Below are 14,530 nucleotides of genomic sequence, written 5' to 3' on the forward strand. Positions count from 1 at the left end.
CCATGATTAATTAAGCTTATAATAATTAATTAATAACACCAACACAGTCAAACAGTAGTCAATTATCGATCAAACTACAAAATAACATCAAAATTCCGAACCGACAGCTCGAACTACACGAAGTAGAACAAAATCACCCCTTCTGATAGCATGATAGGCAGCATGACACCAAGGTGATGCCCGTCGTCCACTTAAAATCCCCAACTCGTCATTCCAATGACGACCGACTTATAAAACCAAGCCTGGAGACCATGACGGTCTCCCTGTCATACCGATGACGCCTGTCTGCTGCTTGAGGTGTGTGACAATCAACCCGTCATCTGGGTGACACCCGTCACTTTGCACCTGGTTGCATAAACACAAAAAAAAACCATGAGAGTTCACTTGAAACTCTAATTTTTGTCTTTTCAATCATCCTAGAACATTCATAAATTATATCACTTATAATATCATCATCAAAGCATGATAACTCACAAATTTACATAATTTATTCTTCAATTCATGAAATTCATGTTTATACTTTCAAACTTTTAAAACTTCAACAATGGCATATATCATATAGACATAAACAGAATTACACACATACAAATTTAGTCACAAAAATCAAATTACAACATATTCAATCATCATTTTTCAGATTAGCACGCAACAACAACATTTCATAAGAAATTTCACACCATTCTTAAAGGAGAGTAATGGTCATTCTTCTACCTTTTCATGAAAAACACCAACATAGAAGTACTCCCCCTCTTACCTCATATTCCTAAAAGAAAATTCTGAATTTGATTAAGGTTGGTGGTTTGAGTCTCTCCCTCTTCAAACCCTAGTCTCTTTTTCTTCAAAAACTCTTACTTCACGTACTCTCTCCTTAAAAGGTCAGCTAATCACTTTTTATCTATAAAAATTTAATTTAACATTTTACTAATTACACGATGACCTAACTCCTCTTATAATTCTCACCATTTCCTTTATTTCTTCTTAGTTTCTATTTTCCACCAAAAACCTCTATTTTTATTTATTTTAATTTAAAACAACTATTAATTCTAATTATTCATTCAATAGACCAATACTCTCACTACAACCCACCATATACCACATACACATGCAATTCATAATATATTTAATTAAAAGTGTATCTCATACTAAACAATTAAATAAAAACACGAATAATTTGATTAAATAGATTAATCAAATTTTGGGGTGTTACATGTGACTTGTGAGTTGATATTGTCTCTAACTTTCACCTTTATGTTATAAACACTTCTCATTTTGCTAAACATATATTTTTTATACTCCGTCTTACTTATGCTTAGGTAAAATCCATGTGTTTATAAGGTTTGCTTCCAAATCTTCAATCTCTCATTTAAATCCTCCTTTAATTCTCCAAATAGAACTATATGATGTGCAAAAAACATATATCGCGATACTAGTTTTGGAATGTGTTTTGCCAGTACATTCAAAATTAAAGTAAAAAGATAAAGTCTTACGGTTAAACCTTGGCGCAATCATATTATAATGTGAAAATCATTCTTCTCTCAACCATGTGTCTACATACTAGTCGATTCCTTTTCAAACATATCTTGAATAACTCGAAAATAGACAATCCTAAACATATTTTCTCCAAGACTTTTCACAAAATCTTTCTAAACAATCTACTATATACCTTCTTCAAATCAATAAAAATTAAGTGTAAATCTTTTTGATGCATCTAATAAATTCCAACATCATTTTTATAATAATACAAAATTAACCGTATGCAAATTACGCACATCTAATCCCATTTTTTCACATACTTTATTCTAATAAATCTAAAGATTCAACTTTCTCATAGCCCCATAAAAGTATTTGAGAAATGAAGTCAATTATAGAGATAAAACATGAAGGGGCTTTGAAAAGGTAAATAAACGAGAAGCATAAACAAAACAAATTTGGAAAAAATGCGACCACCATCGTTTGATAGAGATTTCAAGTTTCTTTCTAGGATTACCTTCAATGGAAAAACCGAATTATTTAAATGGAATTTGTCCATCTTTGCAATAAGGAACAAAAATTGTTTCCACCCCATAAGTATATATTGTATATATTAATTCTCACAAACATATTTTAGGGAAAATCACCCATAGACCAAACTATATGAAGAAATGTGACATTTGAAAGAAAAGTATATGCTTAGAAATGGTTTTCATACCGTATTTTTACTTTTTCTTCCCAAAGAAAATACACAAATGTGTAACATGGGTTTGTAGTGAGACTAGTTGAGAATTATAAGTATTTTTCTTTTTATTCTACATTCATTTTTGTCATTATTTATGATTCTTGGCAAGTCTTTCCACTACACTCCAATGCTTTTTAATTTTGTCCACCCTCAAACGTGGTTTCTACTCTCCATATATTAAACCTTCAACTCGTGTTTAACATAACATGTCAATAGCCATTTCTTTATTTGAGGGCTTGATGTCAACTATCTACAATTCAATAAGATCAATATTATTTAGTCATATTTCAAAATAAGTAGAATTAAATCAATTATTATGATCATTGGCCATGTTATTTAGGGTAATGAAGATATTTGGACTTTGTAATATTATTAGGGTTTTAAGTTGCGTTGTCCAAAAGGAGGGTATGGCATTATGAAGGACAAAAGAATGAACCAATTGAGTGAATGAGGAGGGTCATCCCATCCCCAATTTGGACCATAAATAACCCATTTCTAAAGTTCAAATAATTTGAAATGTAAAGTGAGAAAGTTATATGGGACCTATTCACCAATCTAACTAACTTCATTACTATATTCATTTTTTAATCAATTTCTAATACATGGACAAAAAACTGTCTCCTGTTAGACAAACACTACCTAAGTTTCATTAAAAATTATTTTAATACAAAATAAAGCACTTGAAACTATTTTAGTCATCATCATTATTTTCTTCAATAATCATCAACTATGCTTTATTTTTCTAAAATGTTATTTTGGGGAAATGGTCAATGATTCTCAATTTGCCATGGAAGCTTAGTTTGTTTTATGAGGAAGTTTTTTCTTACATCAAAATTTTAAATACGGTATGTAGAATATTAATCTATAAGATATGGAAAATTTTAATTATTTATTTTGTCTAATTAGCTCTCTTACGTTCATTTTTTTAAGACCCCTATTAAAATTAATCCTCGTAGAGTTTCGTCATGGGATACAGTTTTGGTTAAACTCCAAAGCAAGCTTGCGGTGTGAAAAGAAAAACATATCTCAATTGTTGATCGTGTCACTTTGATTATCTCAGTCTTGTCCTTTGTGTCCCTCTATTTATTTTCTTTTTACATGGCACTTAAGATTGTGACGCAGACAAACACTAATATTCACACTAATATTCAGAGATCCTTTTTGTGGATTTGCGAAGAAAATCATAGGAGAATCAATTAAGTTGCGTGGGACACTGTTTGTAAGTCAAAATCTGAAGGTGGGGTGGGAGTTAAGGAGGTTGAGTTGTTAATAGGGTCCTCTTGAATAGATAGGACTGACGTATTTTATTGGAGGAAAATTCAGATTGGAGATCTTTAATTGTTTTCAAATACAGAGATCCTAAGAGGTAGATCTTAGACTCTTCTTGGAAGGTGAATGAATCGAAATCTTCTTTATGGTGGAGGGACATACGCCTCGCTCTGCCTCTTGTGGAGATGTCGACAACAATTCGTTAGAAAATTCTATTGCGTGTAAATTGGGTGACAAGTCGTTTATGGATTTTTAGCGTCACAAACGGTCCGATCCTCCTCTCTTGTATCTGCAATTTCCTATTATTTTTTGTTGTGTGTAGGCAAATCGTTGTACGGTTAGAGATATGGATGTCTGATCAAATGGTGTTTGGCTTTGGAATCTTAACTTGTATGAAGCTTTATTGCCCATTGTTGCTGTGACAGAATTGCTTGAGCTACAAAATTGCTTATTTAATATAAGTCGCATGGCGGGTGTGGTTGACTCGTGTATTTGGTGGTGGAATACCGATAAATTTTCTATTAAATCAACTTCGGTGAGGATTTCTTTGTTGACTTCTGTTGGTTCTTGATCGTTAACTCACATCGAGTCTTTTTGCACGTTGTTGTGGAAGTCTTGTGTTCCAAGCAATATCGATGTTTTTTCCTAAAAGCTCTTGCTTAACCAATTGCAAACGCGTGTTCAATTAGTGAAGAAAGGGATCTTGAGTGACCAACATAATCTTGTTTACCCAATGTATTTAGGCCTAGAGGAAAATTTTCTCAACTTATTTTTCTTATGTCCAATAGCTTCAAAGATTTGACTTCTCTTATTTAGGTGGATTGATCTTGATCCTTTTTCTTCTGATGTTTCAGTGGGTGGTCATTTGACTGGGTATCTTTCTTTGCATAAGATGAAAGTTGGTAAGTTCTTTTCTCTCCTTTTTTTGGCTTGCGACTGTTTGGTCTCTTTGAATGGTTAGAAATTATATTCTTTTCAAAGGTGACCTTAAAATAGTTTCAGAGATAGTTGGTTCGGCGAAAAAGCTATCTTGGGAATGATTTGGTTCTAGGCTTAAAACGTACTTGACAGACATGGCTAGTGGATCCTATTACTTCCATTCTTACTATTTCTTTATAATTTCCTTTGGTTTTCCCTCATTTGTATATGAGTTGAGTCCTCCTTATACTCCCTTATTTTTAATATTTTGCTTATTAAAAAAACCTAGTCAAGCCTATCTAGTTAGAAAATCATATGTCCAAAAATGTCAAATTCTTCATACTATATCTTCTAAAACAATACCTAAATGGGATTAAGAAAATATAAAACATGATGAGAGTTCTAGAAAAAGAGTACTTTAAGCGGAAAAAATTGATTATAATATGGAAATTAATTAACACTACTTAATGTAGCATTTCTACATCATGTGTAACATGCAAGAATAACTTAACAATAGATTAAGACAAATGAACATAAATTCTTTAGTATATTGTGATTGTTAAGTGTTGTTTAACTATTTGTGGAAGTGTGGAACCATAACTGATTTAGTCACGTTCCTAAGAAATAATGTGCTTTGATTCCATTTGTCTATTGAATTGAAGAAACACGTTAATTAATATTGCAACAAAACTGGATTCCAATATTTGTGGTTTTCGAAGGATAAAGGGTCCACACGTCGTTGCTTAGTTGGACTTATTTCTTGATTTGCTTATAATTAATCACACTGTTTTTTTTTAATAGAATTTAAAATTATTTAAAAGTTTTGGATTAAATTTAAAAAATAGGCATTAATTTTTATTTATTAAATTTGAAATTTATTAAAGATTAATTTACAAAATTATAAAAAAATTGAGGTCAATTAATTTTAAAAAAAATATATTAATCAACTTGCAAAATAATAGCTTTTAAAAATTCATCATAATTTTTATCACAATAAATTATTTTATTTCGTTAAAATCTTTCATCAAACACTTTTAGCATATATGAGTTTTGTCATTTGAAACAAGAGAAAAGAAAAAGCCAAAGACACTAGGTAACAAATCATAGATTTAAAAAATTAATAAAGCATATAAGGTTGTAAAGCTTGGAATCATAGATTTAAAAAATTAATAAAGCATATAAGGTTGTAAAGCTTGGAGTAATTTTGAATCAAATTAGTCTAACTATAGGGCCTAAATCAAAGGGGAAATACTCATTAGAGCTTTTTATATGCCTAATTTGGAAATAACTAATAAATTTATTTTCAAACTCTATTATTGATGGAGTATTTAACTTGTCATTGTCATCCATTATATATGATACTTTTCTATAATTTTAAATTTTAAAAAATCTCCTTCTTATTATTTTTCAACTAAATTTTATTTTTCATTCAAAATTTTCACTCTTACTAATATACCAAAAATAAAATTTTCAATATCACATTTTTTCGTATTTTTGGAAATTCTCACATTTATATCGAAAATTTTAGTAAAAAGTATCATAAATTTCAAAATTTATGGTAAATTTTTTGATAAAAAACACCTAAAATTTCAAAATTTATGATAAAAAATATCTGAAATTTAAAAAAAATCGATATTTTTTTTAAGAAATTTTTTAACCCCATATCAGAAGTTGTCAAAATTTCTGAAAAAAAAAACAATATTTTTCGCAAATTTAAAAAATTTATGTAATTTTGCATAAAATCATTATATATTTCTAAAATTTTTGATAGATTAAAAAATTCCGATAAAAATCTATATATTTCTGAAATTCATAAAAAAAAATATAATAATAAATTATTTTAAATAAAAGTTGTCATTTATAAATGGGGTGACAAGTTAAATGTTCTATTAATATAGGTGACAAGTTAAATGTTCTCCACTATCTATTAATGTAGGTGTCAAAATAACTTCGGCAAAGTAGTATTTTTAAAATAGATCAAAATTTTAAACTCATATCTTTTAATATATGTCCACTCTATTTGAATTTTTTTTCAAGCTTTTGCATCTGTGAACATTAATTATTTGTGATATTATTATGTGAAAAATGCTTGGAAGTATGTAGCATGAGCATTTCAGTCAGAAAATGGTTGGACAGCACTTATACTAATGTCCTGTCCCATTTCAACCGATCAACTACCAAAGTTGTTCATTTGAGGATGACATCTCATGTTGCCATTATCTCTATCTATTTTCATATTACATGTTTTTTTTCTCTTCCACATATTGCCATAATTCATGTTTCTCAAAAAATCTAACAACAAAAATTCCACTCTTTTAATGAAAAAGGACAAACTACAATAAAGTACTAATTAGCACAAACTACATCATGGCAGCTAATTAAAAATCACATTTTGTTTCTCATTATTTCTACTCACATGATTAATCATTATCATTTTTTGTATTTTTTTTCTTCCATAATTATGTACTACTATCATGAACATGATAGTGATGTCATTTTCATCTTGTTTAAAGTAAAAAAATGATTGGATTTTCATGTTTTCAGCACCATGTCAAACAATAAGACATTGTACCTCAAAAATGAATATTAAAAATAAAAATTAAATGCTTGAGAGAATAGTAGTATTATTTAGTGATATGGGCTTTAAAAGGTAGGGCTTAATGTTAGAGTATATTGGAGACAGTGATGCAAGGTTTAAAATTATTTTAAACCTTTGTGAGAAAGGGTTTTCAAGTGGGAGTAATTTGGTTCATTAAACAATAAAGGTTAGTGTCCCTAGTTTGACAAACTCTAGATTCTCTTGGTATAGAGTTAGTGCACATTGTTTTGAATCATCATCTTTCCCTGTCCACATGAAAAATGATAACATCAAAATATCTTGGTAATAAAGCTTGTAGTGGGACAGAAAGAAGAATCTATAACAATGTCTTTATTCATATTATTGTAGTAATTAGGCTTAATAAACATAATAGAAGGATTTGTTATGTTTCTTAGGTTGAATTTAGCTTTTAAAATGAAAATTCTGAAAGAATTGTTTTCATTGTCTTTTCTATTGATCAATATCATGTATAAATACAATGGTTATATGCGAATAATTAGAAAGTATAATATTTATACATCAATGATTTAATTCATACTAAGAAATAGATTAGAAAGGTATTGACTTTCTTAAAAATGTAAAAGATATAGAACATAATTATAGGAATATTCTAACAAATATTCTATCACAACCCCGCAGTGGAAGTGAGAGATTCCTGTATGCTGAAATTGACTTAAAAATCATTAAAAATATATATATTTGTGGGAGCCCGTTAGTAAATATGTCAGCAATCTTCTAACAATACGGAACATGGAAAGTTTGAGTTTGGCCGTGAGCTACCTTCTTGCAAACAAAATGAATATCCATCTCGATGTGCTTTGTGTGTTGATGTTAAATGAGGTTGCCAGAGAGGTAGATGGCATTGACATGGTCACAGTACACCAATGTTGCTTTTAAGATTGAAAAATGAAGTTCCAAGTGATGATTCTTAATCCAACATGACTTGAACATGATGTTGGATACCCCTCTATATTCAACTTCAACACTAGAGCGAGAGAGGGTAAGTTGTCACAAAGGAAAACGCAGTAACCAGAGGTAGAGCGCTTTGTATCAGGACATCCACCCCAATTAACATCAGTATATGAAGTAAGACCAGAAAGGGATGAAGAGTACAAATGTAAGCCGAAATACATGGTATCTTGCACGTATCGCAAAATGCCAGAATGCGTTTGAGAGCATTCACGTGTTCTAATTTTAGATCATGCATATGAAGACATACATGTTGAACAATATATGAAATATTTGTTCATGTAAATGGGAGATACTGAGAAGTACTTGCGAGACTCTGATAATGAGTGGGATCCTTATACAAAACACCTGAGGAGACACTAAGTGTCTGCTTGGTGTCAACATGCATAGCAGACGGTTTACAAGATGATATGTCAGCTCGATCAATGATATTCGCTGCATGATTTTTCTGACAAAGAAATAGACCACCTATATGTCGGGTTACTGCAATGCTTGGAAAATAGGTGTGGGGCCCAAATTCTTCATGGCAAATTCGTAAGCAAGAAGCATCAAGATTGATTTTCAAAGATCATAAGTGGATGTGATGAGAATAATGTTATCAACATATAGAGAAATGTATGCCATGTTTGTGCCTTTGAGGTAGATGAATAAGGAATGGTTGGATTTTCTGTGATGGAAGCCTATGGTGGAGACATAGTAAAAAAAATTGGTATCGCACCCGAGGAGCTAGTTTGAGGTCGTATATAGATTTGTTCAGAAGACAGTGACATACATAGTCCGGATGAATGAGATCACGAAAACCCATGGGCTGATGCATATAGACAGTCTCATGAAGCTTACCTTGCAGAAATGAATTATGGACATCTAATTGATGGATGGGTCGTGATTTTGATAAGGCAGTGTTGAGAAGAGTCCTGATAGTTTTTGGTTTCACCATAGGGCTGAATGTTTCATCATAATCCACTCCAACTTTTTGAGATCATCCATAACCAACAAGACGAGCCTTATAGCGCTCAAGAGAATCATTAGATTATTTTTATGACGAAAAATCCACATAGAGCGAATAACATTAACATCACAATGTCGTGGGACCAAATCCCACGTCTTATTTTTAATAAGACCATAAAATTCTTTTTGCATGGTAGATTTCCAATGTGAGTCGGACAAAGCTAAATTTAGATTTTTTGGAACGGAGGAGGGTAGGAAATTGTTGGCCGAAACAGATAGGTTTAACAGGTGTTTTGGTTTTGAAATTCCATGCTTGTTGTGTGTTGTCATAGTTCGTGCAGGTTGGTTAATTATCCATTCATTTGTTAGCATTAGAGGAGGGTCAATTTGGATGATGGTGGGTGAAAGATGGTTAGTTTGGATGATAGTGGGCAGAACATGGTCATTTTGGATGATGGTGGGTGGACCATGGTTGGTTTGGATGATAGAGGGCGGAACGTCGTTGGTTTTGATGATGTTGGGCGGAACATGGCTTCTGTCTGGGAGAGCAGTTGGGGTTGTAGCTAGAGGATTAGCTGCAATAGGCTACAAAAATTGTTTTTTCCAGTGATGTATGCGGAAAGGATGTAGAGGATCATCTAAAAAATCATATGCAGGGGAAATGTATCTTAGCAAAAGGAAATTATTTTTCATTAAAGATTACATGTCGCAAAATAATTATTTTTTTGTTCGACAAAATCATAATAGTTTTATCCTTGTTGATTGGATGGGTAGCCTAAGAAAGCACACGGGGTAGAGTGAGGTTGTAATTTATGGATGCTAGTAAGGAAAAAAATGGTAGCATAAACAACCGAAAATCCAGAGATGTGTATAAGTGGGATCCCAATGATATAAAATATATGAGTAGGTGACATGTGATTTAGGGATTTATGTGGGAGACTATTTAACACATAAGCTGCCATTTGAAGAGCATGATGCTAGAAGGAAGTGGGTTTGGAAGAGTGAGCAAGGAGAGTGTGAATCATGTTATTTCTGATGCGTATTTTTTGTTCTGCTTTACCATTTTGAGAAGAAGTATGTGGGCTATAGAAACGAAAATAAGATCGCTTTGCAATATTTTCTGAAAGACTCATTGTCAAATTCGCGTCTATTGTCACACTTAAAACTTTTTAATGAATTTAGCAAAATGAGTGTTAATGATAGAACTCAATGATGAAAAAATGGAATAGACATGTGATTTTTTGTTAATAGGGGAAGTCCACAAAAAAATTAGTAATCATTCAAGAACAGAAAATAATATTTATGCCCAATTGTGCTTAAAATATGAGAAGTCCATAAATCGTTATGCAAGATATGAAAAGGCATCAAAGTATGAGATTAAGAAGCATAAAATGGAAATTTAACATGTTTCACAAAAACACAAGAGTCACAAATAGAATATGAAGTAAAATTGTTACACCTAATGAACTTATTTTTACTAAGATATCGCAAAACAAAGAAACTCGGGTGCCTCAAGCAACAATGCTATAAATTGGAAGTGAGGGCCGAAAAAATGGATGGATGGGAGAATGAATAATTTTTGGTGATATGATAAAGATCCTCAGTACTATCACTTATTATTAGTGACATCCCCGTTTGCAAGTCATTCACAAAGAATCCAAAAGGGTCAAAACCAGTAGAAACATTATTTTCAGTAGTGAGACGTCGCACAAAGATTAGTTTTTTAAAAATTTGCGAGGCATGTAGGACATTTTGTAGTTTTAAAGGTTGTGTAGGTGTAGAAAGGGTTGATTATCCATAAACGAATTGGACTTAGTTGTCTACGTCCAACAATAATATTTTGATTTGAATGACTCATATTAGAATAAGACCATAAATTACCTTGTGATTTTGTCATATGACAGGTTACTCCAGTATCCATATACCACTAACCATCGGAGGGATTGAGGGACATGGTATACTTAGCAACTTCAACGTCCATGGATGCCAGATAAGATGTTCCGGCTACATAGGCTTGTGGAAGTGGGCGTAATAACCCTGGTTGCTTTGGAGAACCACTTAGGCGAGCCGGTTGAGAAGACAAATATGGGTAACAAAGGATTCCCCATGGTGGTGACATCTAGCCCTACTGATATTGTTTTTATGAGAGGGAGAAGGCTTCCAAGCTGAGGCGTTGGTTTGTTGGGCCGGTTGACCACCGCCACGTCCACCACCATGTTAGCTACCCCTTCGTTTCTAACATAATTCCTATAATATTTGTTGATATACTTATGGTTGTTGTTCCTTTTGCTACCGCAGGTGTCATTATAGAAAGAGGGGTCAGTAAAGTCCTTTGATTGTGTCGCAACCATGGAATCCTATTCTATGGTGGCGGCCATCTTGATTAGGATGACTTATTCACGTGTAAGGAGGGATCGGGTCTGATAAAATTGTGGAAGATGGTTGCTTTGACGGGCCAGTGTTCCGACCCCTTTATATGTATCAGTGAGGCAGGAAATAAGTTAAAGAAAATATCGTTCATTAGACACGCGAGCTCCAACGTTCTTCAGTTAGTCAGAAGGCATCTTGAGTCACTGACAGTCGATAAGTTAACCACTACAATTCATAAACAATAACAACAAGTTGATGATATTAACATTCTAAGGGTGACATAGCCATATCTGATTATTTTTTTTTATCTCCAAATAATTAGAGAATCACCTTAGAAGATTCAAAACTGGGTACTTAACTTCTAAATTCACTAAAAATATCTCAATTTGAGTCTTTGAAGAATCTTAGTTCAACTAGTTAGGATGAACGATAGAGCTACCCTTGAGTATAGGATTTCTTAATATACCTCACAGTTATTATTGGAGACTAAATGAGTAACAATTTGTGAAATCATGTATTGGTTATGTTTATGAACTACATAACTTATATATATATATATATATATATATATATATATATATGGTATAATGTTTGTTAAATAAAATAATTTTTCAAGTAGGCTCTTATATCTGGTTTGGTTAGTTGGTGAAGACTCATCATAAAATTAATCTTTATAGATTTAAAAATTGGTGCATGGGTTGGTTTAACACATTTATAAGAGTACAATTTACTTGAAAATCATATTCAATTGCAAGAACTTATTCACTTACTTGAACAAGAAACAACCAGAAAACCCTCAATTTTTGCACATATTTATATTGCCTTGAATAATTGAGATTGATCCTAAAATATCATTTTTTATTTGCAAGGCATGAAGGGTTGAAAGCAGGCCAAAGGATTCAAGGAGTAATGCAAGGAACAAGGGAAGACCAGTGAATCAAGACCAATATGTAATTCGAGAAATCTTTTGATTAACATATTTTAGGCAGAAAAAAACCTTGGAAATAGATAAAACTCATTAGTCGACCAATCCTTATATTAACAACTCATCACATTACTTAAGGCCAGAGAAATCCAACATGCTAATCGGTCAATCCTTCGATTAACGAATTGGAGGAAGAATGATTTTCTTATAAATAGAACATTTGCATTAGTTGAGGGAACTTTGTTATTTTTATTATACCATAAGTTTATTTAGTAATAAAGAGAGTGATAGTAGTAGGTTTCCCTATGTAAGGATACTTGAAGTAGTACGATATGGATATCGACAGATGAAATGTATAGCTATCATGACAATGTATAGGTAAAACTCTTTTCTAATGGGGTTAGATGTATTTAAATATATTTTGATGTATTAAGTTTAATCATGGATTTATATATGCCTTAGTTATTCATTTGTATTGTTATTTATCCTTGTGTTTAATGTATGTTATAGTTTAATCAATAATAACTTGATATTGCTATTGAGAAACATGTTTTAAATCCATACCCATGATATTCATATGTTAAACACTAAAATATAGATATACATTTAGGTTTAACATTACTCATCTTTTAATACAACTTAACCTTTATATTTATTTCAACACTATTTATCGCATCTTTATTTTAAGCCCTTCAATAGTTCTCATAGTTATCTCAAATTCAACTTAGAAAACCTTTTTATTTAAAATTATAATGATTTTAAAAGGTTGTTCATCACACAAGTCCTTGTAGATACAATATAAAAAATAGTTACTTTTGATAAATAATTAAAATAGTGTTTTGGCCGGAGTCTGATGTTTAGATATTACAAGCATTCAAACAATTTTTATCATTTTAAGCAATTTGGCACATTTGGTCATATTTGTATATAATGATATATTTTATCCATCATGTTGCTACTCATTTTGTTAGATTGATAAAGTTTGTTTATGCAAGGAAAAACTCCTGAGAATCAAATTTTATTTGATTTTGAGATTGAAAGGACTGCTCATAGAAACAACTGTAAGACACATAAAAGAAATCAACTAGCTAAGAAGAATGAGCGAGAAGGAAGAACCTATAGCAATGTATTTATTCATATTATTATACTAATTAGGCTTAATAAACATAATAGAAGTACTTGTTATGTTTTTTAGGTTGAATTTAGCTTTTAAATGAAAAATATGAAAGAACTGTTTTCATTGTCTTTTCCATTAATCAAATCATGTATAAATACAATGGTTATATGCGAATAATTAGGAAGTATAATATATATACATAAATGATTTGATTAATACTAAGAAATATATTAGAAAGGTATTGACTTTCTTAAGAATGTAAAAGATACATAACATAATTATAGGAATATTCTAACAAATATTCTATCACAACCCCGCATTGGAAGCGAGAGGTTCCCGTATGCTGAGATTGACTTAAAAATCATTAAAAAAACTATTTGTGGGAGGCTGTTAGTAAATATGTTAGCAATATTCTAACAATACAGAACATGGAAAGCTTGAGTTTGGTCGCGATCCACCTTCTCGCAAACAAAATGAATATCCATTTCGACGTGCTTCGTGTGTTGATGTTAAATGGGGTTGTCATAGAGGTAGATGGCATTGACATTGTCACGGTACACCAGTGTTGCCTTTGAGATTGAAAAATGAAGTTCCAAGAGATGGTTCTTAATCCAACATGACTCGAACACGACGTTGGCTACCCCTATGTATTCAACTCAACACTAGAGCGAGAGAGGGTAAGTTGTCACAAAGGAAAACACAGTAACCAGAGGTAGAGCGCCTTGTGTCAGGACATCCACCCCAATCAACATCAATATATGAAGTAAGACCAGAAAGGGATGAAGGGTACAAATGTAAGCCGAAATGCAGGGTATCTTGCACATATCACCAAATTCCATAATGCGTTTGAGAGTATTCACGTGTTCTAATTTTAGATCATGCATATGAAGACATACATGTTGAACAACATATGAAATATCTGTTCGTGTAAATGGGAGATACTGAAAAGCACTTGCGAGACTCCGATAACGAGTGTTAATGATAGAACTCAATGACGAAAAATGGAGTGGACATGTGTTTTTTTGTTAATAGGGGAAGTCCACACAAAAATTTAGTAATCATTCAAGAATAGAAAATTATATCTATGCCTAATTATGCTTAAAATATGAGAAGTCCATAAATCGTTATGCAAGATATGAAAAGGCATCAAAGTATGAGATTAAGAAGCATAAAATGGAAATTTTACATGTTTCAGAAAAA

Source organism: Lathyrus oleraceus, chromosome 6 (assembly GCF_024323335.1).
Source record: "Lathyrus oleraceus cultivar Zhongwan6 chromosome 6, CAAS_Psat_ZW6_1.0, whole genome shotgun sequence".
In the NCBI taxonomy this organism is placed as follows: Eukaryota; Viridiplantae; Streptophyta; class Magnoliopsida; order Fabales; family Fabaceae; genus Lathyrus; species Lathyrus oleraceus.